Source organism: Pleurodeles waltl, chromosome 9 (assembly GCF_031143425.1).
Source record: "Pleurodeles waltl isolate 20211129_DDA chromosome 9, aPleWal1.hap1.20221129, whole genome shotgun sequence".
NCBI classification, from domain to species: domain Eukaryota; kingdom Metazoa; phylum Chordata; class Amphibia; order Caudata; family Salamandridae; genus Pleurodeles; species Pleurodeles waltl.
In genome coordinates, this window is record NC_090448.1 from 711557411 (window position 1) to 711580950 (window position 23540).

The 23540-nt window shown below is 49.3% G+C and overlaps 1 protein-coding gene and 1 pseudogene across 1 annotated transcript in view; one reads left to right on the forward strand and one right to left on the reverse strand.

The window, feature by feature from the left end:
• The window catches only part of LOC138259872 (guanine nucleotide-binding protein G(T) subunit gamma-T1-like), a 222614-nt gene that overhangs the window by 116261 nt on the left and 82813 nt on the right, over nt 1-23540 (reverse strand). The window lies entirely within an intron of this gene.
• Nucleotides 22850-22958, forward strand: LOC138260621 (5S ribosomal RNA; annotated as a pseudogene).

Consider the following 23540-nt stretch of genomic DNA (forward strand, 5'->3'; position numbering starts at 1 on the left):
CATTAAAACTCACAAGTTAGCCGCCCCAGTGGTGAAACGTTATCAGGAAAATGGACATCAGCCAGAGAACAACCAATGGCTTATTTCAGAGAAGATAGTTGCCAAGAGAGGCAAAAAGGCCAACAGATAAGAGAAAATTACGAGAAGTATTTTGGATCTTTACTCTTCAAACTCACAACTTAGGTTTAAATAGAGAGAATCTATGGGAAAATGCAATTAGATATGACTGAAGGGCCATGTGAAGGAGCTCCATATTGATTCAGATGACTATGGCTGTTTGTTGAATACACACTTCCCACTCTGGGTAGCTTGTGGGAGTAGGGCATGTTTACTTAATGTCAGTCCTTTATAGCCAATTTATAAACATTTCCCTCTAGTTATTTCCTGCAAGGAAGCTCGAATGTCTAGTCCTCTATCCAGCTGGTCTGCTCGCTCTGGATCACTTTACTCTTTCACTTTTGACCACATTAAGATGGCCGCTGCTGTGGGAGAAGACTTGTGTGTTTTACTAGATGGTCTGGCACAGTTCCAGTATTTAGTGAGAGTGTCATTGTTTCATTTCCTCTCATGCCAGAGACTAATTAGACGAGATGCTGCAGCGGTTCGAAAAACCGAGGTAAGGGGTCACCTTTGCATCTTCCACAGTTTGCAAGATGGCTGTATTCAACATAGACTGTTAGGCATATGTGAGAGTTATGGGGACTGAGTATTATGCAGCTGATTTGTACTGTTGATGCAGTGACAGTGTAAGATACATATTTGATCATTCCAAGCCCTCTGGTTGTATGGTGGGTTACGCTACCCCCCACCCCTCCTTGTGCATGTGCATTGGAGGAGTGCCCTGACCACACTGTCAAGCAGGTTTTCTGCTTTCCTAATCTTTCATCTCACCAAGGAAGACAATTGTTGGATGGGAGGGGTCCGTTTTTTCTGGGCATGTCGTATCTTGAGGTCAAATCTTTGAACTCATTTGTGAGTGAGTTTTCACACCAGGAATATTAGGGCTAAGGTTTCTTCCCCCCTCTACCTGCAGAAGGGGGCTTGGATTACAACATTGTCTGGCGGTTTAGGTTGGTTCATACGGACATAACTGAACTCATATTTCTTTTTCTATTTTCAAGAATAGGTTTCGAAGCCCACATAGGAGAGGCGTTGTATCCCACATTGTGAGTGAGGACTATTTTTACCACAGGTGTGTAGGAAAGAAGGTAGAGTACCTCTGTTCACTGCTTTGCATTTTTAAGCTCTCCACTTTTTCTGCAAGTTCTGTCATATTGTTTTCTTTCCTTTATTTGGCGTGGTCTACACAAAGTAGTATTACATTGGACCTATTAGGGATCTGTTGGAGGATTTAAGGATTCATCAAAGGTTCTACACAATTAACACCTTGTATGTTCAATTCTATTTCTCGTGGGTAGGTTTGTACTTGCAGATCGATTTATTCTTTTCTGGTGTTGTTTTTATTTTGGTAAGAAACACTAGTAACTCCAAGCGCCTTGAGACCCTCAAGGGTGAGTAGGGCGTTCTATAAATTTTTTTGATTGATTGATTGATTGATTGTTGATTAGATATTCCCACTGTCTAAGTTCACTGTGGATCTACAATCGTTTTCGTGTAACCTTAATCAGAGGTTATTCCTTCTATGGGCTACGGTTTCACCTCATAGGTGGAGGATAAATTACGTGTTTTTAAATACACTTGTCATTTACTATGTAGTTAATTTTTGCTTTGGGTGGCTCAGCAGGGCTCTGCATTATGTTGTTGCAGGTCACCTGAATGCACATTTGGGTCTAAGAAATTGTGGCGTACCTGATGATCACGTCGAAACATACGTTGATAGAATTGTATAAAGTCACTAAAAATAAAAGCAAAAAGGATTTGGATGTTTAAAACTGTATTATCTTCAAAAGGAAATACCAAATTAATGAGGTCATCCAATGAATTGCACTCTTTGGGTTTATCGTCTTCACATTTATTTAGACATACAGATTTTTTATCGTCACTAGAACCCTTTGATCAACCACACTTTCCAAATCACGATGTCCATAGATCCATACTCAGCAGCGCTGGTTTGGCAACCCACACTGCTCTGTTTTGTAATGTCCCAATATCCTTTCAGCAACTATGAAATCCGCTTTTGGCTACAGTGGTTCAGACAGCTTTAATAATACACCAAACACAATTGCCACTTATGACTGCCGAAATCTTGGAAGAACGGTTGCCTCCACCGTGAAAGGGGCTTCACACTTTAAATAATAAAACAAAAGTTCCTAAAAGGAAACTGCAGAGCACTCTTTTGGATTATCCTCTTCACAATTATTAACTATACAGACGTGTTACAGCACAGGTAAATTGCCTTTCTCAATGTCAGTTAAGTAAATACCATTGCATGACTGGTCTTTAAATCAGTGTGAACTCTCTCCTACTGGATGCCAGATCATCAAAAACAAGAGAGTGGTTGGATGGAAGAATGAGTGGGTATGTGGCATGTTTGACAGAGGACGAGTCAGTATTCTTTTCATAATGGAATATTTCAGTTATCTATGAGGCCTGTGCTTGATGTATTTATGATTAAGGGCCTCATTATGAGTTTGGTGGTCAGACAGCAGACCGTCAAACCCACAGGGAGGACGCAATGGCAGTGGCCTCCCACCCGAGCGTATCACAGTGTTCCCGCTGGGTTGACCGGCGGGAACATTGTAATATGCCTTCCCATCAGGCTGCCCGGTGGGAACAGTGCTACAATATTGGCGTTGGCTCCCTTAAGGAAGCCGAGGCAAATATTGTAGCACCTCAGCACCCTCGGAATGTGCAATGTCTCCAAAGAAGACAGTGCGCATTCCAATGGTGCTAGGTAGGGGGCCCCTGCATTGCCCATGCCATGTGGCCCACAGCACATCCTTACCGTCAGGATGGTGGTGCAAACTCCATTGAAAGGCTGGCGGTAAGTGGGGTTGTAAACAGCCAGGTGGCGCTGAGTTCAGCGCCGCCCTGGATGAGTACAACCCTGACCGCCGACACCACCCTGGTGGGGACAGTGGTCTTTAGGCAGGTCCGCCCGCCAGGTTCACAATGTGGCGATCGGACTGCCTGGAGTGTGGCTGACTGATAGTCACTGCGAGTGTGGCGGTCCCACCGGGAACATAGTTTCCAACGGCATGATGGAGGTCAGAGTTGTACTCAGTCAGGGTGGCGCTTATCTCAGCACTGCCTGGCTGATTGCAACTCCCCTCACCGCCATTCTCTCCATGGTGGCTTCACCGGCATGGAAGGCTTGGCAGTGAGGTGGTGCTGGGGGGGCCCCTGCACTGCCATGCCCATGGCATGGGCAGTGCAGGGGAAACCCTGTCCAGCATCATTGGAATGGGCACTGTCTGCTTTGCAGACAGTGCACATTCCGAGGTGGGGCGGTCGGCCCCCTCTAGGCTACAAGATAGCATGGTACCACCGGTCTGACCGGTGGGAACACTCTATTACTATGTTCCCACCGGTCAGACCAGCAGGAACATTGTAAAAGGGTAGGGAGATGCCCTACTAGTTTGGGGGACCCACGTTGGGAATGCAAAACTCGCAATGAGTCCTTCTGAGTCACGTATAATCTTTTGGGTGTACAGGAGCATACTTCCATAGAAATCCACAGATTAATAATGAAAGAAATAGTGTTGAACATGTACACACTGTTGATGAGGGATGTCAATGGTAGTCCTCTGGTTTAGACTGAGGGCATTTGGAGGTTGAAACATGAAGATTTTGAACGTTACCCTCATTTTTATCAGTATCTTTTTTCTCATTTATGTATTTGTCTGAGTTTCAGTAGAGCAATAGAAACAACTCCTGCCTTCCCACTAATGCCTTTTGATGATGGAGTTGATGATGTTTTTTTATTATTTATTCTGTTTAATATGTTGATGATTGTAGACCTCATGTGAGGTCAATTTTTTTTTAAAATAAGCTTGAAACTTGATGATGATGGTTTACAGGAAAGAGAGGACAGTAAAGGACATAGGGGGTCATTCTGAGCTTGGTGGGCGGCGGGAGCCGCCAGAATACCGCTGTGCGGTCAAAAGACCGCTGCATTTATTCTGAGTTTCCCGCTGGGCTGGCGGGCGACCGCCAGAAGGCCGCCCGCCAGCCCAGCGGGAAACCCCCTTCCATGAGGATGCCGGCTCCGAATGGAGCCGGCGGAGTGGAAGGGGTGCGACGGGTGCAGTTGCACCCGACGCGATTTTCAGTGTCTGCTTGGCAGACACTGAAAATCTTGGTGGGGCCCTGTTAGGGGGCCCCTGCAGTGCCCATGCCAGTGGCATGGGCACTGCAGGGGTCCCCAGGGGCCCCTTGACACCCGTTACCGCCAGCCAGGTTCTGGCGGTCAGAACCGCCAGAGCCAGGCTGGCGGTAAGGGGGTCGGAATCCCCATGGCGCCGCCATGGAGGGTTCCCCAGGGCAGCGGAAAACCGGCGGGACACCGCTGGTTTTCCGTTTCTGACCGCGGCTGTACCGCAGCGGTCAGAATGCCCATGGATGCACCGCCAGCCTGTTGGCGGTGCATCCGCGGTCGTTGGCCCTGGCGGTAGTCTACCGCCAGGGTCAGAATGACCCCCATAATGTGTTTCATTTATAACATACTGAACTTGGTGCTGCCATTTTTGGCTGTGCTGCAAAAGGAGGAAGAATTGTCAGATGAACTCAAATTGGTTGTATAAACTATCACTACTGAAAGCGTAACAACTATGTTTTTTTGCTCATACTAAATTCTGTTATCGGGCATGCTAAGCAAGGTGTTTGAAAATGTGCAGCTTCTCTAGGAACTGAGCTCATATGCTGGTACTTTTGAGGTTCAATGAAAAGGAGTACGAACATCCCTATTCACTGATTGTCTAATGAGCTAGGCACAAATCATATAACAACTGCCGCTGGGTGTTACGTATGGTGTGTAGTTCAGAGGGCTTGTTTAAGAAAGACTTACTGAACCAAAAAAGAAAAACTTCTTGGATAGTGAACTCTGTGACAATTCACACTCAGAAAGTAAAGAGAAAAAATGAACCACAAAGATCATTGATCTGGCTCTTTATTAAGAGAAAGTGTTTCTCTGCTAACAGGTAATTATGTGTGCATGTAATTCTGTGATTGGGTGGGAGGGCGAACATGAGAATCACTTAATAGGTAGGTGAATGGAAAGATGCTGGATGAATAGGGTAAGTAAATAGGTGAGTACTCCAGAGACTGACTGTGTAAGTACATGAATGGAAGGATGGGTGAATGGGTTAATGTACTTATCAATAAAGAGGCCGATGAATGTTTCTTAAATCCATGTACTTTATCACCCAAGCATCTATCTACTCCCTCATTCATGCACCCAGTTAATCTGAGGTTTATTTGGTGATCGTTCAAGTAGTCTTTTATAAAATGTTGTACATTAGGATAAATGAATTAGTGTTATAATTATGGTAGTTTTTAAATTGGCAATTGCTAGTTTTAATTAATATTAGAATAGAAAATATTTCTAATACATATACTATTAAGCATTTTTTATAACAAGATTTTATTGTCATTTTTAGCAATAGTAAAAAGAATAACAAAAACCACAACCTGGAGTAAATGATTTGTTTGTAATGAGTTGTGCAGTATGCTGTGAGTTTGGTTGGGTTGTTAAAATGAATTAATTTTGAATTGAGTAAAATTTCATGACAGCTAAAATATAAATTAAAATAAATAGTAATTGTCAGTTTTATTTTTATGCTTTATCAGTGAGTTTTAGGTTTATCATTTATTTTTAAAATGTGTTCATTAATAATTATTTTTAAATATATTTCAATACATTTAAAATGATTTTTAAAATGCCTTATATTTAAAATTTCTAGGCTCTTGTTATGAATTTTTCATATTGTTTTTATTTTTTAAAGGGTAATTGTATTACTTGGGAGTAGTGAATATTAGTCGTCAAATATATGCTATTTCCACAATAATTTTAAGACTGGAATTAGAATAGTAAATCTAAACCACCCTTCCCCTACTCCCAATGTATACACATTTGTCAGTGTTTTGTTCACCAGTATTCATTACAGTAACATCAATCGCGTTAGAATAGTAAACTTGATAACCACCACTCCAAATGTATGCATTCTACCCAATGTTTGTTGAAGATAGATTTAAAATGGTTATCCTTCCTCCACCCTCTACCCCACCCCAAATGCATACACTTTTTCCAATGTTTGTTACACTGGAGTTACACTGTAAACTTGAGCACCACTTATGTATGCAGTTTCTCAAATGATGTTGTAGTGAAGTTAGACTATTAAATGTGACACTCTGTTTTTAATCTTTTGTCAATGTTTATTAGACTTTACTAATAGCAAACTTAACTCCCCAATGTAAGGATCTTCTCCAAGGTTTATTTGACTGGAGTGAGAATCATAAATCTGCACCAACCACCATTTTACACTATCCTCAATGATAGCTAAACTGGAGTTAAAATATAAAGTTTATCCTCTACCACTCCCCCCAAAAGAATGTATGCACTTTCTCCAATGTTTTTAAATTGGAGTTTGTTTAGTAACTCTGACCCACAATTTATGTATTTACCTTAATATCTCTTAGTTTAGAACACTAAGGCCCTCATTACAACCCTGGCGGTCGGTGTTAAAGCGGCGGTAATACCTCCAACAGGCCGGTGGAAAACAAAATGGGATTACGAACGTGGTGGAAACCGCCAACATAGACAGCCACTTTAACACCCCGACTGCCACGGCGGTAGAAACAAACAGCGCGGCGGACACCACCAACAGACAGGCGGGAGAGAAAGTACCACCCACTATATTATAAGAGGCCTATCCGTCACCTTTTCCGGGGCGGAACCAACGCTATCAAAAGCACGGTGGAAACAGTACACAGAAGGGAAAACACTCACCTCTCGGCACCCAACGAGGAACCAGGACGCCTTGGAGCCCGAACTTCATGTGTTACCCATGTTGGTTTACCTCCTGTTCTACAAGAAGTACGAACGGCGGCGGCAGCGACCACGGTGACTACTGCACCTACAACACAGGGGAGGAGGGAGGAAGGAGAGTGACACACACATGCAACACCCCCACCCTCACACACAACAACATACACACAAATACATGCAGCAACATTACATATACACCCCCTCACCCCCTGGAAGAACGCAAGGACAAAAGGAAATTATTGTAACGATTGTAATCATGAAAAATCAAAAGTCACAATTCAGTATATACAAATATGTACACCAACTACACAAGTCTGGATAGTGTACTAATCATTGTCCATGGACCACTGGGCCCAAATGCATGGGCGAGGCCCACACATGATACCTGACTGGAAACGCAGAGAACACTGCTGGGGCATCAGATCGAAAATATACAGGCACCTCGGGGGGGGGGCACCTCAGCCTGATGAACGCACGACGCCACTGCTGCACGAGGGGGCTCCATGCCCATTGATGTATCCTGGGGAGTGCAAAGCCACAGTCTCTCAAGTCTCTCCAGTGGGTGGTTTGCCCACTGCTTTATCCTGGGGACTGCAAAGCCACAGTCTCTCAAGTCTCTGAAGTGGGTGGTTTGCCCACTGCTTTATCCTGGGGAGGGCAAAGCCACAGTCTCTCAAGTCTCTCAACTGGGTGGTTTGCCCACTGCTTTATCCTGGGGAGTGCAAAGCCACGGTCTCTCAAGTCTCTCAAGTGGGTGTTTTGCCCACTGCTTTATCCTGGGGAGTGCAAAGCCACGGTCTCTCAAGTCTCTCCAGTGGGTGGTTTGCCCACTGCTTTATCCTGGGGAATGCAAAGCCACAGTCTCTCAAGTGGGTGGTTTGCCCACTGCTTTATCCTAGGGAGTGCAAAGCCACAGTCTCTCAAGTGGATAGCAGTCTCCACTGGTTCTGGAGGGGGCTTTGTGCCCAGAGTGCTTCATCCTGCCAAGGACTGAGGTCGTGGATGCCTTTCTCCACTGGTTCTGGAGGGGGCTTTGTGCCCAGAGTGCTTCATCCTGCCAAGGACTGAGGTAGTGGATGTGATACTCCACTGGTTCTGGAGGGGGCTTTGTGCCCAGAGCGCTTCATCCTGCCAAGGACTGAGGTAGTGGATGTGATACTCCACTGGTTCTGGAGGGGGCTTTGTGCCCAGAGTGCTCCACGTGCAGTGTGGCCGGTACAATTCCCTCACCTGGGTGTGCGTGCCACGAGATTTGCGAGGTTCAGCTAGCATGAAACGCCATGGAGGCAGCGACATACCCCACACTGCTGCGGCAGCGCCTTCCACCTGCAGGTGCAAACAGTGATGGAAGAAATGCCTCTTGGAAGCTGCTCAGGGTCCAGGAACTCTCCTCCAGCCTCAGACGACTGACCACTGGGAATGGTAGCCATGTGAGCAGTGCAGCCTGTGTCCGAGGACGCCGCGGGGCCGGTGGCAGTGTCTGTTGTGGCGGTGCATGTGTCAGCACTTGCTGAAGGACACAGCAGGACGTCTCCTGCAGCCTTGAATGGCTGCCCACTGGGGAAGAGGCTGGGGACTATCACTGAGGTTGTAGATGTGCCGGGGGCGGTGCAGGCAGCGGTGCTTGCGGTGGTGTCTGTCGCAGCGGTGCTTGCGACGGCGTCTGTTGCAGTGGTGCTGGCGCCGGTGCATGGGTCAGCACATGCTGAGGGACACAGCAGGACATCTCCTGCAGCCTCGGACGGCTGCCAACTGGGGAAAAGGCTGGGGACTGTCGTTGAGGCTGTAGACGTGCCAAAGCGGTGCAGGTGGCGGTACAGGTGGCGATTGTGGTGAAGGGGCAGCTAGCGGTGTTCGCCGCCGTACAGGTTGGCGTGTTCGTGGACAGAAAGTGTGACAATGGTCCCTCAGTCGGTGCCACCATGCCCTCTCCTGACCTGCTCTTCAGCTTCTGGCCCTTCCCCAGCTTTGATGGTGCGCAGTTGTCTTGCCTCTATCCCCTTTGTTTTTTGCTGAGCCCTTGGTGGCTGGTACTTTTGGCTTCTCCCTCCGGGATGTGGGCACCTTTTTCACCTTGGCAGGTGGCGGAATGTCCTTGGCCTCGCTAGGTGGCACACTAGCATCTCTGATGTGTGGCACACTCGATGACACTGCAGTTGCTGGTACCACTGTGCCTGGGGATTTGGTGGCTGAGGTGCTGGGCTGGGACCTGGAAAGCCAGGCCCTAGGGGAAGGATGGGGGGAGGGGAGGTGAAGGGAAGAGGTCAAGGTTTGCCAGGAAAAGTTTTTTAGACACACTGGGACGAGAAGATGGAGGGGGTTTGGGAGTGGAGGTAGAGGTAGAGGTAGTGGTTGTAGGAGGTGTACGTCTGCTGAATTTGGGTGAAGGTGCATGGGCCGGAGGCTGTTGTGAGGTGGATGGCTGTTGGGTGGGTGTGTGCCTGCGTTTGTGTACTTTGGGAGGAGGGCTCACTGACACACTGGGACAGGACACTGGGGATGTGTGAATGGTAGTGGGGGTGGTGAGTGCATGTGAGCGGTGTGTGCTGATGGGTGTGCTGCTGATGGAGGCAGTAACAGAGGATGTAGTGCATGCAGGTGTGAGTGGAGATGAGACAGGGAGGGAGGAGAAGGACGTGGAGGAGGGGGACACAGTGGAGGCAGTGGATGTTGCTGTGTCTGCATGGGGATGGTGCTTGTGTGAGTGCCTGTGGGATGTGTGGTGCTTATGTTTGCCTGCGCCACTCTTGTGTGTTGATGAGTATGCATGCTGGTCTGATGGTGTGCTTGGGATAGGATGAGGTACAGGGGGTTGGGTCTGGGTGGAGGAAGTTGGAGGGGGGAGGCTGGACACAGGGACAATGGCTGCCATCAGTGCTGAGGCCAGAGCCTGAAATGCTCTCTGTTGGGATGCCTCCCCAGAATGAATGCCCTCCAGGTATGCATTTGTTTGTTGCAAATGCCTCTCTACACCGTGGATGGCATTCACAATGGTAGATTGCCCTACAGTGAGGGATCTCAGGAGGTCAACAGCCTCCTCACTGAGGGTAGCAGGGCTGACTGGGGCAGGGGCTGAGGTGCCTGGGGCAAAGGAGATGCCCACCCTCCTGGGTGAGCGGGCACGGGACAGACGCTGAGGGGCTGCTGGGAGGGCAGTGCTGGTAGGGGGGGTGGCGGCTGTACCGGTTGATGCGGTGGGCACAGAGGTGCCCACCACCGCAAGGGAGCTCCCATCAGAGGAGGAGTCGCTGTCACTGCTGTCTGCTCCTGTCCCCGCCGTGGAGCTCCCCTCGCCCTCCGTCCCACTGGTGGCTTCAGACTCTGTTGTTTCGCCCTCCAGGGCCAAGTGGGTTGCAGCTCCCTCCTGCTCCAGTGCCAATGCTCCTCCGCCTGATGATGCTATTGCACACAAGAAAAGGGAGACCACAAAAAGGGGGGGGGAGACAGAAGAAAGACATGTTCAGTGCATGCAACACCACTACTGTTGGCAGACACAACACACAGGGAGCAGCCTCTGCAGTACGCCATGCACTGACAGTTCCTAGAAATTTCAGCTGACCATGGGGTACGAGGCCTAAGACCAATTGCTGCACACCTGGAAGTCACAGGAGCCTGACTAGGTGTGGATGGCTATTACCACATGGCCTGCCTCACAAGGGACCTTGCCTACCAAGTTCGCCCTGGCCTAGGGGAACCCATTGCCCACCTCCCCCACCCAGACACCAATTATTGTGCGCAGAGTCAGCTGAATGAGAGTGTACTCACCCCTTGTGGCATCTGTGATGCCCTCAAGCGCCCATCCAACTCCGGATACGCCACCGCCAGCATCCGGAACATCAGGGGGGTCATAGTGTGAGGGGCACCCTCCCACGTTGGGAGGCCATCCCCCAGCTGGGCCTCCGCCGTCTTCTTGCTGCAGCGGCGCAGGTCCTCCCATCTTTTCCGGCAGTGGGTGCTCCGTCTGTGGTAGACCCCCAGGGTCCGAATGTCCTTGCCGATGGCACGCCAAATACCCTTCTTATGGTGAGCGCTGACCTAGAGGAATGCTACAGGGGGGAAAGGAAATTACTTACCCGTCAGGACCGTCATACTGATTGCCCCCCAGTTCCCACCCTTGCCCTGATGCACATACACTCCCCATCCGCACATGCAGGCCTCAGCCCCCCCCACCATGTATTTTCCACCCACACCACTCAAAACAGGCATTGCCCATGCAGCATGCTCACAGTGTACTCACCTGTTTGTCTGGAGGACCGTTCAGTTCCGTGTACTGGGGGAGGACCCTATCCACTAGTTTCTCCAACTCCTCCGAAGTGAAGGCAGGGGCCCTTTACCCAGACACATGAGCCATTGTCACTTACAGACACAGGTCACAGCAGCACTTGCAGTGTAGGTCCTTTCCTGTTGAAGGTCAGGTATCAAGTGAGTGAATAGACAGAAAATGGCGGTCGCATCCTTGGCGGCGCGTACCGTCACTGCCAGCGTACATCGTCATTGGCTTCTGGGACCCATAGGGCCCAACGTTAACCAATGCAGAATTGCACCGCGGTCTTCGACTGCCCACCGCGACGGTGTAGAACGCCAGCGCAGTTACCTCATATTCCCTTGTCCCACCTTACAGGTCAGGCAGCCGCCATTTCAGGAGGCCATATGGGATGGATGTTAACTGCGTCACACCTATCTAGGCCGGGAATATAGAGAGATACCGGCACATTGCGGATTAATAAAGTTTCTGCAAATGACACATTGTAATACCGCAGTGTAGGATGACTCTCTGCTCGCTGTTCTTCTCCACAGGGCACATCCGCTGGGGCAGGTGATGAGATGGCAGCATCCTCAGGTGTACAGACCCCTGGTGGACCTGTTGACAATGGAAGAGAGACACATCCTAGGCACCTACAGACTTGATTGTGCAACAATCCAGGAACCGTGTGCCCAGTTATAGCCGGACCTGATGTCAGCTATTCGCCATCCCACAGGAATCCCCCTCTAGTGCAGGTCCTGTCTGTACTCTGTTTCCTGGCCAGTGGGTCTTTTCAAACAACAGTGGCCATGGCATCAGGGATGTCCCAGCCAATGTTCTCTAACGTGTTGTCCAGAGTGTTGTCTGCCCTGCTGAAACACATGCGCAGCTACATCGTGTTCCCTCAGGTGGAGGATTTGCCCACAGTGAAAGGTTACTTTTATGCCCTGGAACATATCCCCAACATCAGTGGTGCCATTGATGGTACACATGTGGCATTTGTCACTCCCCCCCGCAGGAATGAACAAGTGTACCGAAACCGGAAGAGCTACCATTCTATGAATGCGCAGATGGTGTGTTTGGCAGACTAGTACATCTCCCATGTGAATGCCAAGTATCCTGGCTCAGTCCATGATGCTTACATTTTGAGGAATAGCAGCATCCCTTATGTGATGGGGCAACTCCAGAGGCACAGTTTGAGGCTAATAGGTGAGCCTAAAGTCCCCACACAGTTTCATTTGCTGTCTGGGTATGGGGGTGTCCCAAAGGGTTAGTGTGTGTCTAACAGTTGTCCCTCGACATTTGCAGGTGACTCTGGTTACCCCAACCTGTCATGGCTACTGACCCCAGTGAGGAATCCCAGGACATGGGCAGAGGAACGCTACATTGAGGCACATGGGTGAACTAGGAGGGTTATCGAACGCACCTTCGGCCTCCTGAAGGCCAGATTCTGGTGCCTCCGACAGGTGGCTCCCTATACTACTTACCGAAGAAGGTGTGCCAGATAATCGTGGCCTGCTGTATGCTGCACAACCTGGCTTTGCGACGCCAGGTGCCTTTTCTGCCGGAGGATGGGCCAGATGGTGGTCTTGTGGCAGCTGTGGAGCCTGTGGACAGTGAAGAAGAGGAGGCAGAAGAAGAGGATATCGACAACCGAAACAACATCATGATGCAATACTTCTAGTGAGACACAGGTAAGAAGATGCCACTGCTTCCCACATCTCATTCTATTGTTGGAACTAGCATAAGCCTGTCATTTTCATTTAGTGTATGGACCGTGACTTGTCACCTTGACTTTCCATTTCACAGATCAGGGTCCCACTTTGTGCCCTCTGCTATGTTTACTGCTGGCCTACAGCTGTGTTACATTGGTATGTGAACAAGTAAATTGACATTGCTATATTCCAGAGATTTTGCAATTACACATTTGTGAAAGCACAGACTGACTCCAGATTGTTTTGTGACTCAAGGGTGTTTATTTCTGTGCAAATAAATGGAGGGGGGTGTGAAATGGGCTGGGGTGATGGTGGAGGAATGTCCATGGCAGAGTCCGGTCTATTTGTTTCACAGGTGTATTGTCCAAAGTGGCATAGGAAATGGAGCAATGGCAGTTTAAGGATGGACAGGGTGTCATAGTGGGACAGAAGGGTGACATTCAGGGGGGTCTCATTTCCTAGCGGGGGTCTTGGCAATGTTCTCTGTCTTGTTCCTGGATCTCAGGGATCGTTTGCGGGGTGGTTCTCCATCTGCAGGGGTTGGGGTGCTGGTGTCCTGTTGTTCCTGTGGCGGTGCCTCCTCTCCACTAGCGCCGGCTGAGGTGGAGGGCTGTTCATCATCCAGGCTAGTGTCAGGGGCCCCTTGTTGTGCCACTGTGTCCCTCCTGGTGTTGACAAGGTCTGCCAGCACCCCTGCTATGGTGACCAGGGTGGTGTTAATGGACTTCAAGTTCTCCCTGATCCCAAGGTAGTGTTCCTCCTGCCACCGCTGGGTCTCCTGAAACTTGGCCAGTACAGTTGCCATCATCTCCTGGGAATGATGGTAAGCACCCATGATGTTGGAGAGTGCCTCGTGGAGAGTGGGTTCCCTGGGCCTGTCCTCCCCCTGTCTCACAACAGTCCTCCCAGTTGCCTCTGTCCCCTGAACCGTGTGCCCAATGCCACTGCCCCCAGGTCCCTGATTTTCTTGGGTTGGTGGGTTTGCCTGGGTTCCTTGCAGTGGTGGACACACTGCTGATTGACATGACCTGGGGACAGAGGGATGGGCCCGCTGGGTGGGTGCTGTGCTGGTGTTTCCTGAGGGGGGAGGCTCTGTGGTGGCTTGTGACAGTGTCAGGGGAACCGACTGTCCTGAGGTCCCAGATGGGCCGGGCTGGTCATCTTGATCCAGGCGTGCAGAGCTGCTGTCATCACTGTGGGGGGACTGGATATGTCTGGCACCTCCTGTCCAGTGACGTTGTGTAGGGGTCCTGTTGGGGTGTAAGTGCATAGTTATTGTATCTGTGTGTGCCATCGTGGGCAATGGGTGGTTGACCCTCTACTCCAGTGCTTGCATTATTGGCTTGGTCCTTGTGTGATTGGTGATTTTGGGGTATGAGTGAGTCTCTCTAGTGGACATGCTTGGGTGATGGGTGTCCTTGCATTGGTGTTACATGCAGGGCTTGGTTTTGGGATGTGTGGGTTGTGTTGGTGGGGTATCTGTGGGTTGTTGGGGTGACGGATGTGAGGGTAAGGGTGGGAGTATGTGATGGCATGCAGATGGGGTGGGGGAGATAAGGTAGTAAAGATTTGTCCAGTCCTCCTGCTACTCCTGCGAGGCCCTCAGGATGCAGTATTGCCAAGACTTGCTCTCCCCTGTTGTTAGTTGTGGGGGAGGAGGTGGAGGTCCACCGTCAGTCCTCTGTACAGCAATCTGGTGTCTGGAGACCACGGAACGCACCTTCCCCCGTAGGTCGTTCCACCTCTTCCTGATGTCATCCCGTGTTCTTGGATGCTGTCCCACTGCATTGACCCTGTCGACAATTCTCCGCCATAGCTCCATCTTCCTTGCAATGGATGTCTGCTGCACCTGTGATCCGAATAGCTGTGGCTCTACCTGGATGATTTCCTCCACCATGACCCTGAGCTCCTCCTCAGAAAACCTGGGGTGTCTTTGAGGTGCCATGATGTGGTATGGGTGATGTGTGAGGTGCTGTCTGTTGTGATTTGTGAGGGGATGTGTTGGTGTGTGTTGTTTGAGGTTTGTGGATGTTGTATTTGTGATGGTGTCGTGTGTCTGTGGATGCTGGTGTTGTGTTAGCTAATCTCTCTCTCTGCCTTTCTTTCAAATTTTTGGTTGTAAGGGTTTGTGGGTAATGTGGGTGTGTGCTTTATATTGGATTGGGTGTGTGGGTGTGGTGTGTGTATGTGTATCAGGTGTGTGCATTTCGAATTGTCCAATGCAGTTGTGTTTTATAAATGTGTGTGTATTTTTAGCGCGGCGGTGTGTACCGCCAATGGATTACCGCGGCTGAAAGACCGCCGCGTTGATTCGTGGGTCTTGATAGTGTGGGTGTATTCTTGTTGGCGTGACGGTGTCGGTTTTGTTATCGCCAGTTTATCACTGACCTTTGGTGTGGTGGACTTGTGTGGGTGTCTGTATTGTGGCGGATTCCGGGCTGTGGGTCGTAATACCTGTAGCGGAATTCGGCAGCTGCAGTGGTAGGTTGGCGGTCTTTTGTACGGCGGTAAGCAGGATTTACCGCCAGGGTTGTAATGAGGGCCTAAATCTGATCCACCCCTGAACGTTTGTATTTTCCCTAATGTGTTACTGTAGTTACACTGGTGTATTTTTACTGTTTTGTGACCGGGTCAGCCCGATCGGAGGCACGGCACCGGCAGAGCAAGTGTTGTTGCGTTCCCATGTTGCCATGGGAACGCGTTCACCACGAGGACGGCATTCGGAGGTTGCCTTGACAACCACCGATGACGGGGCCAAAGCGGATTGGCCGGCGGGAGGTCAAAGACCGTGGATTCCCCAGGAGGCGGGGGCGAACGAGGAGACGGCGACGGAGAAAACGGCGAAGGAGGAGACGGCGAAAGAAGAGGCGGCGAACGAGGCGGAAGGTGCGGCGGACGAAAACGGAGGAACGACGAGCGAGGAGAAAGGCGGCGGCAACGGCGGGGGAGGAGAGCCACGCAATCCGAAGGACAACCCCGAGGACGGAGGGCGGCCCCGCGGTCCAGGAACTTGTGACGACGAAGCCAGGGGAAGCGGAGTGGCGCCGGAGCCCGAGGGGACCAGAGAGCAACGAGGGGACCACCATAGAGCCAGCCACGGCCCCGGAGGGTCGTGGCTCTGGAAGGTACGGTCCTTGTGGACGAGCAGACGGGCACCTTAAAGGGGAACGAGCTGCGGAAGGGAGGGAGGCAGGGTGAGGGGAGGACAGGGAGGGAGTCAGAGGGCACCAAAAGGAGCACGTAACGAGCACGACCAAAAGTAAACACATTTAGGAGATAAGGAAACAAAGACACAGCCCACCGTCCTCACTGGCGCACACCCCTTCCTGAACCCATTCCCCAGTATTACAGCTAAGCGAAGGACGTATGTAACGGCTGTCATCCCACTCACCATCGATATTTATCCTTTTCTTTCCCCTATATGCAACCCGGGAGCCTGTGAGGAGATGTCAAACACCACGTAAAAGGAGAAGAGGGAGAGAAACACGTTAGGAAAACGAACTTCACTCAATGAAGAACTAATCCTCAACTCACTGTACCGAACCATATACATCACTTATTCGAAACAACAAATAAATACTTACCTGAACAACCCCAGCTGCCTCTACTGAGTGTCTGTACTGTTTGGCGCTGCTACAGTGGTGTCAGAAGTGGGATCAACCCCCCCCCCCCCGGGCAGTCCAAACAGTATACACTATGAGCGAAAGTCCGTCCTTAGAGACCATGGTCAAACAGCTAGCGGAGGGGCAACGGCATTTGCAGCTGGTCTGGGAAGCCCAACAGCGGGAAGCTAAAGAGGAGCGGGAGGCCCTACAATCTGCTCTGAAGAGTCAGGCGACAATATTGGCTAATAATCAGTTAGTCCATGAAAGCGCGATGAAAAAACTAACTGAGACTATTGCCGCTAGCAAGGTACATCCGAACGTACCTAGTTCGGTACTACAGAAATACCAGGAGGGAGAGGATCCAGAGTCCTTTTTTACCAATTTTGAAAGAGTGGCTTCCTCCGCCCTGTGGCCGGAAGATAAGTGGGGACAGTACGTTGCTCCCTTACTCACAGGTATCCTACAGTCAGCATATCAAGCCGCCAACCCGGGTGGTGACACCCCTTATCAAGACATAAAAACTAGTATACTGGAAAGGGTGGGCCATGATGCAGAATATTACCGAGTTAAATTTCGTAAAATCAAATGGGGAGTCAATGAAGATCCTAGAACCTTTTATTTTCGAGTGAAAGATCTGGCATTGAAGTGGTTAGGCCATGTAGGAAATAGTCGAGAGGAGGTTCTCAAGACCATCATACTAGAACAATACCTGGACGGTCTGCCACCGTCTACAAAACACTGGATCAGGCAACACCCAAAAGTGGACACTGAAACGGCCATTGATCTCGCCTGTGCTTTCCACCGGTCTACTGATGTTAGGAACCCTCCGACACGAAACATCCTTAAACCAATTCTTCCGAGCCCCAAGACCTTGGTAAAAAGCCCACCCGACCACCTAGTACCACGAAGATTTCCGGAAGGTCCACCTACAATGGGACCCCAATGTTATAATTGTGGCGAATGGGGACACATCGCACGTATGTGTCCGCAAAAACAGGATACTGGGGAACCAATGGAGATAGGAATGACAAGGAGGAGGGTACTATGTACAGGAAAGGGTGCCCTCAAATTTAAACTAATGATAACCGTTAACGGGAAAAGAGTATACGCCCTGGTTGATTCTGGTTGTAGCCAATCAGTGATTAGAAAAGACTTGACACAGGACGACACCGAGGAGAAAGAATGGGTAACCATATGTTGTATACACGGAGACAAGGTCCAGTATCCTATAAAGGTGCTTCCAATCGTGTGGGGACCCTATCAGGATTTCCTAACCGTAGGACTAATGCCCCAATTAATCGAGGAGTGTATCATTGGGACAGATTATATCCACTTCCAAGAGTTGTTGGATCACGTTAGAGATAACAAGGTGGTCACAGATTGGTGGAGAGAGGCTCCTTTCGCAGAGAGTTGTATTGAGTGTCCAGCTGATCGTAGAAGATTATCACGAAAGGAAAAACGACATGAGAGGGAGGAATATCGGAAGACTGCAGGGGAAAAATCGTGTGGGGGAATAGTGGCAGAACTTCAAGAAGCCCCTAGTAGTTTTAGCCAACAGCAGAGAGAGGACCCCTCCCTTACCCACGCTTGGAGGTCCGCCGTATCAGAAGAGACTGAGGAGGTGGGTCCCTACTTTGTAGTGAAAAATAACTTATTGTATCGAGTAACTACCACTCGGTTGGGTATACGTAAACACCAACTTCTAGTACCTACCGATTATCGTGATCATGTTCTTGCACTAGCACATAGTCATCCGGGGGGGGACACTTGGGAAGAGAGAAAACCGAAGAGTATTTACTCAGAAAATTTTACTGGCCTGGGGTATATGCTCATATACGAAGGTATTGCACCCAATGTCCCCGATGTCAGTTAACCGAACCGGGTAGGCCCAGGAAGGCACCTCTATTACCCCTTCCCATTATAGATATTCCCTTTAAAAGAATAGGGATGGACTTGGTCGGGCCCTTAATTCCTTCATCAAAAGGACACACCTACATCCTGGTCATTGTAGACTACGCCACCCGATACCCAGAGGCTATTCCCCTGACGAGTATGACAACCAAAACAGTTGCCCAAGCCATGATTAATATATTCGCTCGACTTGGTTTTCCCCATGAAATCCTTACAGACCAGGGTACCCCCTTTATGTCCACCCTAATGAAACAAGTGTGCAAAACGTTGGGAATAGCTCAGATCAGAACATCCGTTTACCATCCTCAAACAGATGGACTGGTAGAACGATATAACAGAACCATTAAAACGTTACTTAAAAAAATCATCAATGAGACAGGGAAAGATTGGGACCAAAAGCTCCCACTGGTTCTGTACGCCCTACGAACCCACGAACAAGCATCCACGGGGCATAGCCCATTTGAGTTGGTGTTTGGACGCCAACCTCGCTCCCTACTAGACATGGCGGTAGAAGCCTGGGAGGCTGAGGCGGAGGAAGAGGGAACTCCATTATTAGAATATGCAAAAAAAATTAGAAAACACCTACACAGTTTATGGGCGGACGTGCATGCCAACATGGAAGAGGCCCAACGAACTCAGAAACTCCAATATGACAAAGGAAGCAAACTACGGGTTTTCCAACCCGAAGACCCAGTCCTAATAATGAGGCCCACCTCCGAACACAAACTCCTCGCCAAATGGCAAGGGCCATATCGCATTATCAAAGCGGTTTCCCCCGTCACTTACCTTATTGAAATATCCTCCCATCCGAGGAAAACACAAATTTATCATGTAAACTTACTAAATAAATGGGAAACACCCGAACAGCCTAACCAAACCATAGAAATGGGTCACTTCATATGTCCCAACAAGAGATTAGATATCGAGTTCTACCCCACCACCCCATCCCCAGAGGTTAGTTTACCCTCAGTGAACGATAACTTATCTGGAGGGCAAAAACAACAGGCACATACAATGTTGAAACAGTGGCAACCGCTGTTTTCCGAGAAGCCAGGAAAAACTTCCCTAATCTACCACAACATACGAACAAATCCCGGTACAATCACTAGAGAGCGTCCATATCGCATTCCAGAAGCTAGAAAACAAATAATTGAAGAAGAAATCAAAAAGATGTTATTCTTAGGAGTCATCGAACCCTCCAAGAGTCCCTGGTGTTCACCGGTAGTTCTAGTACCAAAACCTGACGGTAGAGTCCGGTTTTGTATCGATTTCCGCAAACTTAACACAAACTCCCTCTTTGTCACTTACCCCATCCCGCGAGTAGATGACGTTCTCGAAAAACTAGGGAGAGCAAAATACATGTCCACTATCGACTTAACCAAAGGATACTGGCAGATTCCCCTAGCCGCTCAGGACAAGGAGAAAACAGCTTTTTCCACCCAATCAGGGTTATATCAGTTCACTGTACTGCCTTTTGGACTTCACGGGGCACCCGCAACCTTTCAGAGGTTGATGGATAGGATTTTAAAACCCTTTCCTACATTTTCTGCCGCATACCTTGACGATGTAGTCGTTTTTAGCGAATCGTGAGAAGAACATTTGGTACACCTACAGAAGATATTCCATGCCCTCAAATCAGCCGGCTTAACAGCCAATCCCAAGAAGTGTATCATAGGTAAGACAGACATCTCATACCTAGGTTATCGGATTAATCAGGGTACTCTACAACCTCAGAATCCAAAAGTGGAGGCTATCCTGCATGCCCCTCTTCCACACACTAAAAAAGAGTTACGTTCATTTTTAGGATTAGTGGGCTATTACCGACGTTTCATTCCACACTATTCCTCCATAGCAGCCCCCCTCACGGACCTTCTCGCTAAACACCATCCCAATCGGCTTTTGCCTTTTTCGGAGACACAGAATGCGAGTTTTGAACAACTTAGGGCCTCCTTAACCTCCAACCCCATACTACGCTGCCCGGATTTTACGAAACCCTTCCACCTTTACACCGATGCCTCGGATGTTGGGCTTGGAGGGGTTCTAGCGCAACCTGATGCGGAAGGCCTTGACCTCCCCGTAGTCTACATCAGCAGGAAGTTATGTCCTCGGGAGCGTAATTACCCGATTATTGAGAGGGAATGTTTGGCTATCAAATGGGCCATAGACTGTCTACAATACTATCTCCTGGGCCGACCTTTTACTTTATTCACGGATCACGCTCCCCTGACATGGTTAGCCGCACATAAGGACTCGAACTCCAGAATACTCCGCTGGTTCCTTGAACTCCAACCCTTCTCTTTTCAGGTGCGACACGTACCCGGATCTCACCAAGCCCCCGCGGATTATCTGTCTCGTTTTCCCCTGTCTACCACTGTCCTAGAGCAGGACAGTTCCTGGGGAAGGGTGTGTGACCGGGTCAGCCCGATCGGAGGCACGGCACCGGCAGAGCAAGTGTTGTTGCGTTCCCATGTTGCCATGGGAACGCGTTCACCACGAGGACGGCATTTGGAGGTTGCCTTGACAACCACCGATGACGGGGCCAAAGCGGATTGGCCGGCGGGAGGTCAAAGACCGTGGATTCCCCAGGAGGCGGGGGCGAACGAGGAGACGGCGACGGAGAAAACGGCGAAGGAGGAGACGGCGAAAGAAGAGGCGGCGAACGAGGCGGAAGGTGCGGCGGACGAAAACGGAGGAAAGACGAGCGAGGAGAAAGGCGGCGGCAACGGCGGGGGAGGAGAGCCACGCAATCCGAAGGACAACCCCGAGGACGGAGGGCGGCCCCGCGGTCCAGGAACTTGTGACGACGAAGCCAGGGGAAGCGGAGTGGCGCCGGAGCCCGAGGGGACCAGAGAGCAACGAGGGGACCACCATAGAGCCAGCCACGGCCCCGGAGGGTCGTGGCTCTGGAAGGTACGGTCCTTGTGGACGAGCAGAGGGGCACCTTAAAGGGGAACGAGCTGGGGAAGGGAGGGAGGCAGGGTGAGGGGAGGACAGGGAGGGAGTCAGAGGGCACCAAAAGGAGCACGTAACGAGCACGACCAAAAGTAAACACATTTAGGAGATAAGGAAACAAAGACACAGCCCACCGTCCTCACTGGCGCACCCCCCTTCCCGAACCCATTCCCCAGTATTACAGCTAAGCGAAGGACGTATGTAACGGCTGTCATCCCACTCACCATCGATATTTATCCTTTTCTTTCCCCTATATGCAACCCGGGAGCCTGTGAGGAGATGTCAAACACCACGTAAAAGGAGAAGAGGGAGAGAAACACGTTAGGAAAACGAACTTCACTCAATGAAGAACTAATCCTCAACTCACTGTACCAAACCATATACATCACTTATTCGAAACAACAAATAAATACTTACCTGAACAACCCCAGCTGCCTCTACTGAGTGTCTGTACTGTTTGGCGCTGCTACATGTTTCTTGTTTGTTTTAAAAAAAAATTGTTTTGTGTTTTAGTATTTTACAAGTTTTAGTTTCAGTAACAGATTTTAGAATTACACTTGTGGTATAATACATTTGTTTGATTTTATATTATATTATGTATTATTCGCTAAAAGTGTCTGAAAAATAAATGTAACTGTATGAATTGTATTCTTAAGTTATTGATTTCATGTCTATGATGGCTGATTTAATAGAGCCGGGGCCTCCAACCTTTTCTGTAATGTGAACTGATTATGTACCATGCAAATCATCAGGAACTACTAATATGAACAGAATTGTAATAATGATCTCATCATACAACATTTCATTCTTGCCACCCCATGTAAGATCACCAGCCCTGATCACGTCAGTTTACCAGGCACGTTTGCCAGCAGAAATATAACAAGCATTTGCAATGCAACAGGTCTCGCATTTCTCAAAGTCAGAGCTATTAGCAGTTGTAAACTCGCAACCGGACTTTTCTTGCCACATTAAACCTATTGGTTATCTACGTAACAGGCAAAAGTGCGATTAACTATGTAACAGGGTCGATGTCATGCAAAGCGCTCGACTTCTGCCAAGCGAGATCGCGCAGTGAAAAAAGATAAAAAGTAGTCCACAAACCAGACTGAAAACAACGGCCTTGCATGTTTTCATGTACTTGGTCGCTGCGCTCGAGGAGGGCTAACCACCGGAAAAGGCATGACGTATGCATGCCTTCCACTAATGAAAGCAAGCAGATTTTGAAAGGCAAGCCCATGAACTAATGAAAGACACTGACGTGACATGGGTGGGGCTCCGAGCCCTTTTCTAAGCAAGCGAAACGCATGCGCAGGCTCGACCCTAAAAATGGTGTTCCATGTGGGTTGGGGCATTGGGCCTCCAGCAGTGAGCGCATGTCTGACTTCCCAAGTGGAGCCTGTGCAGGTGTGATTAAGAGCAGCAGGCTCCGGGCGGTGGGCTTGGTGAGCAGAAGAGAGCAGAAACTGCAGCTTTTCCTGCCTACGGTTGTATCACCCTGAATGCGCCCGATCTCGGAAACTAAGCAGGGTCGGGCCTGGTTAGTACTTGGATGGGAAACCGCCTGGGAATACCAGGTGCTGTAGGCATTTTGCCTCTCGCAGACACTAGGTGCTGCACATCTTAGCTCAATTACACAGCTTCCTTGCTAATTTCATTTACCATTTTTTATTTCCTGCACTCTTTTTTTCCTGTCTTAAAAACAGAAATAAAAAAGAACAGCAATAACACTAAAATACACACTTTCCAAAGGAAAACTTGCAATTATTCTGCACTTTACACTCGGCCCAAGCTGAAGAAAACATTTGACGATGGGCAAAGGGATCACTAGCTAAGGCTTTGCTTTCTTGCGGTAAGCATATGCGTGAGGTCTTAAGACCAGATCTCACTTCTTTTGATGCCACTACCTGTGATTCCAGGTGCGATTTCACACGCCGTGGTGTCATGTGCCATGATGTCACTTGCATAGTGTCTAACTTGGTCAGTCCCCCCACTTATTTTCTTTACGACTTGTGCTGTGAATAAGCCTTAGCCTTCAAGAAATAGTGCTTGAGCCCACTATTGGCAACCAAAGGGAAAAAATCAGCACAGCGTGTTGGAAATGTGATAAAAGGATGATTGTGTATTCGGTGTGGAAGAATGAAATGAGTTGGAGACACTAGTGTAACAGA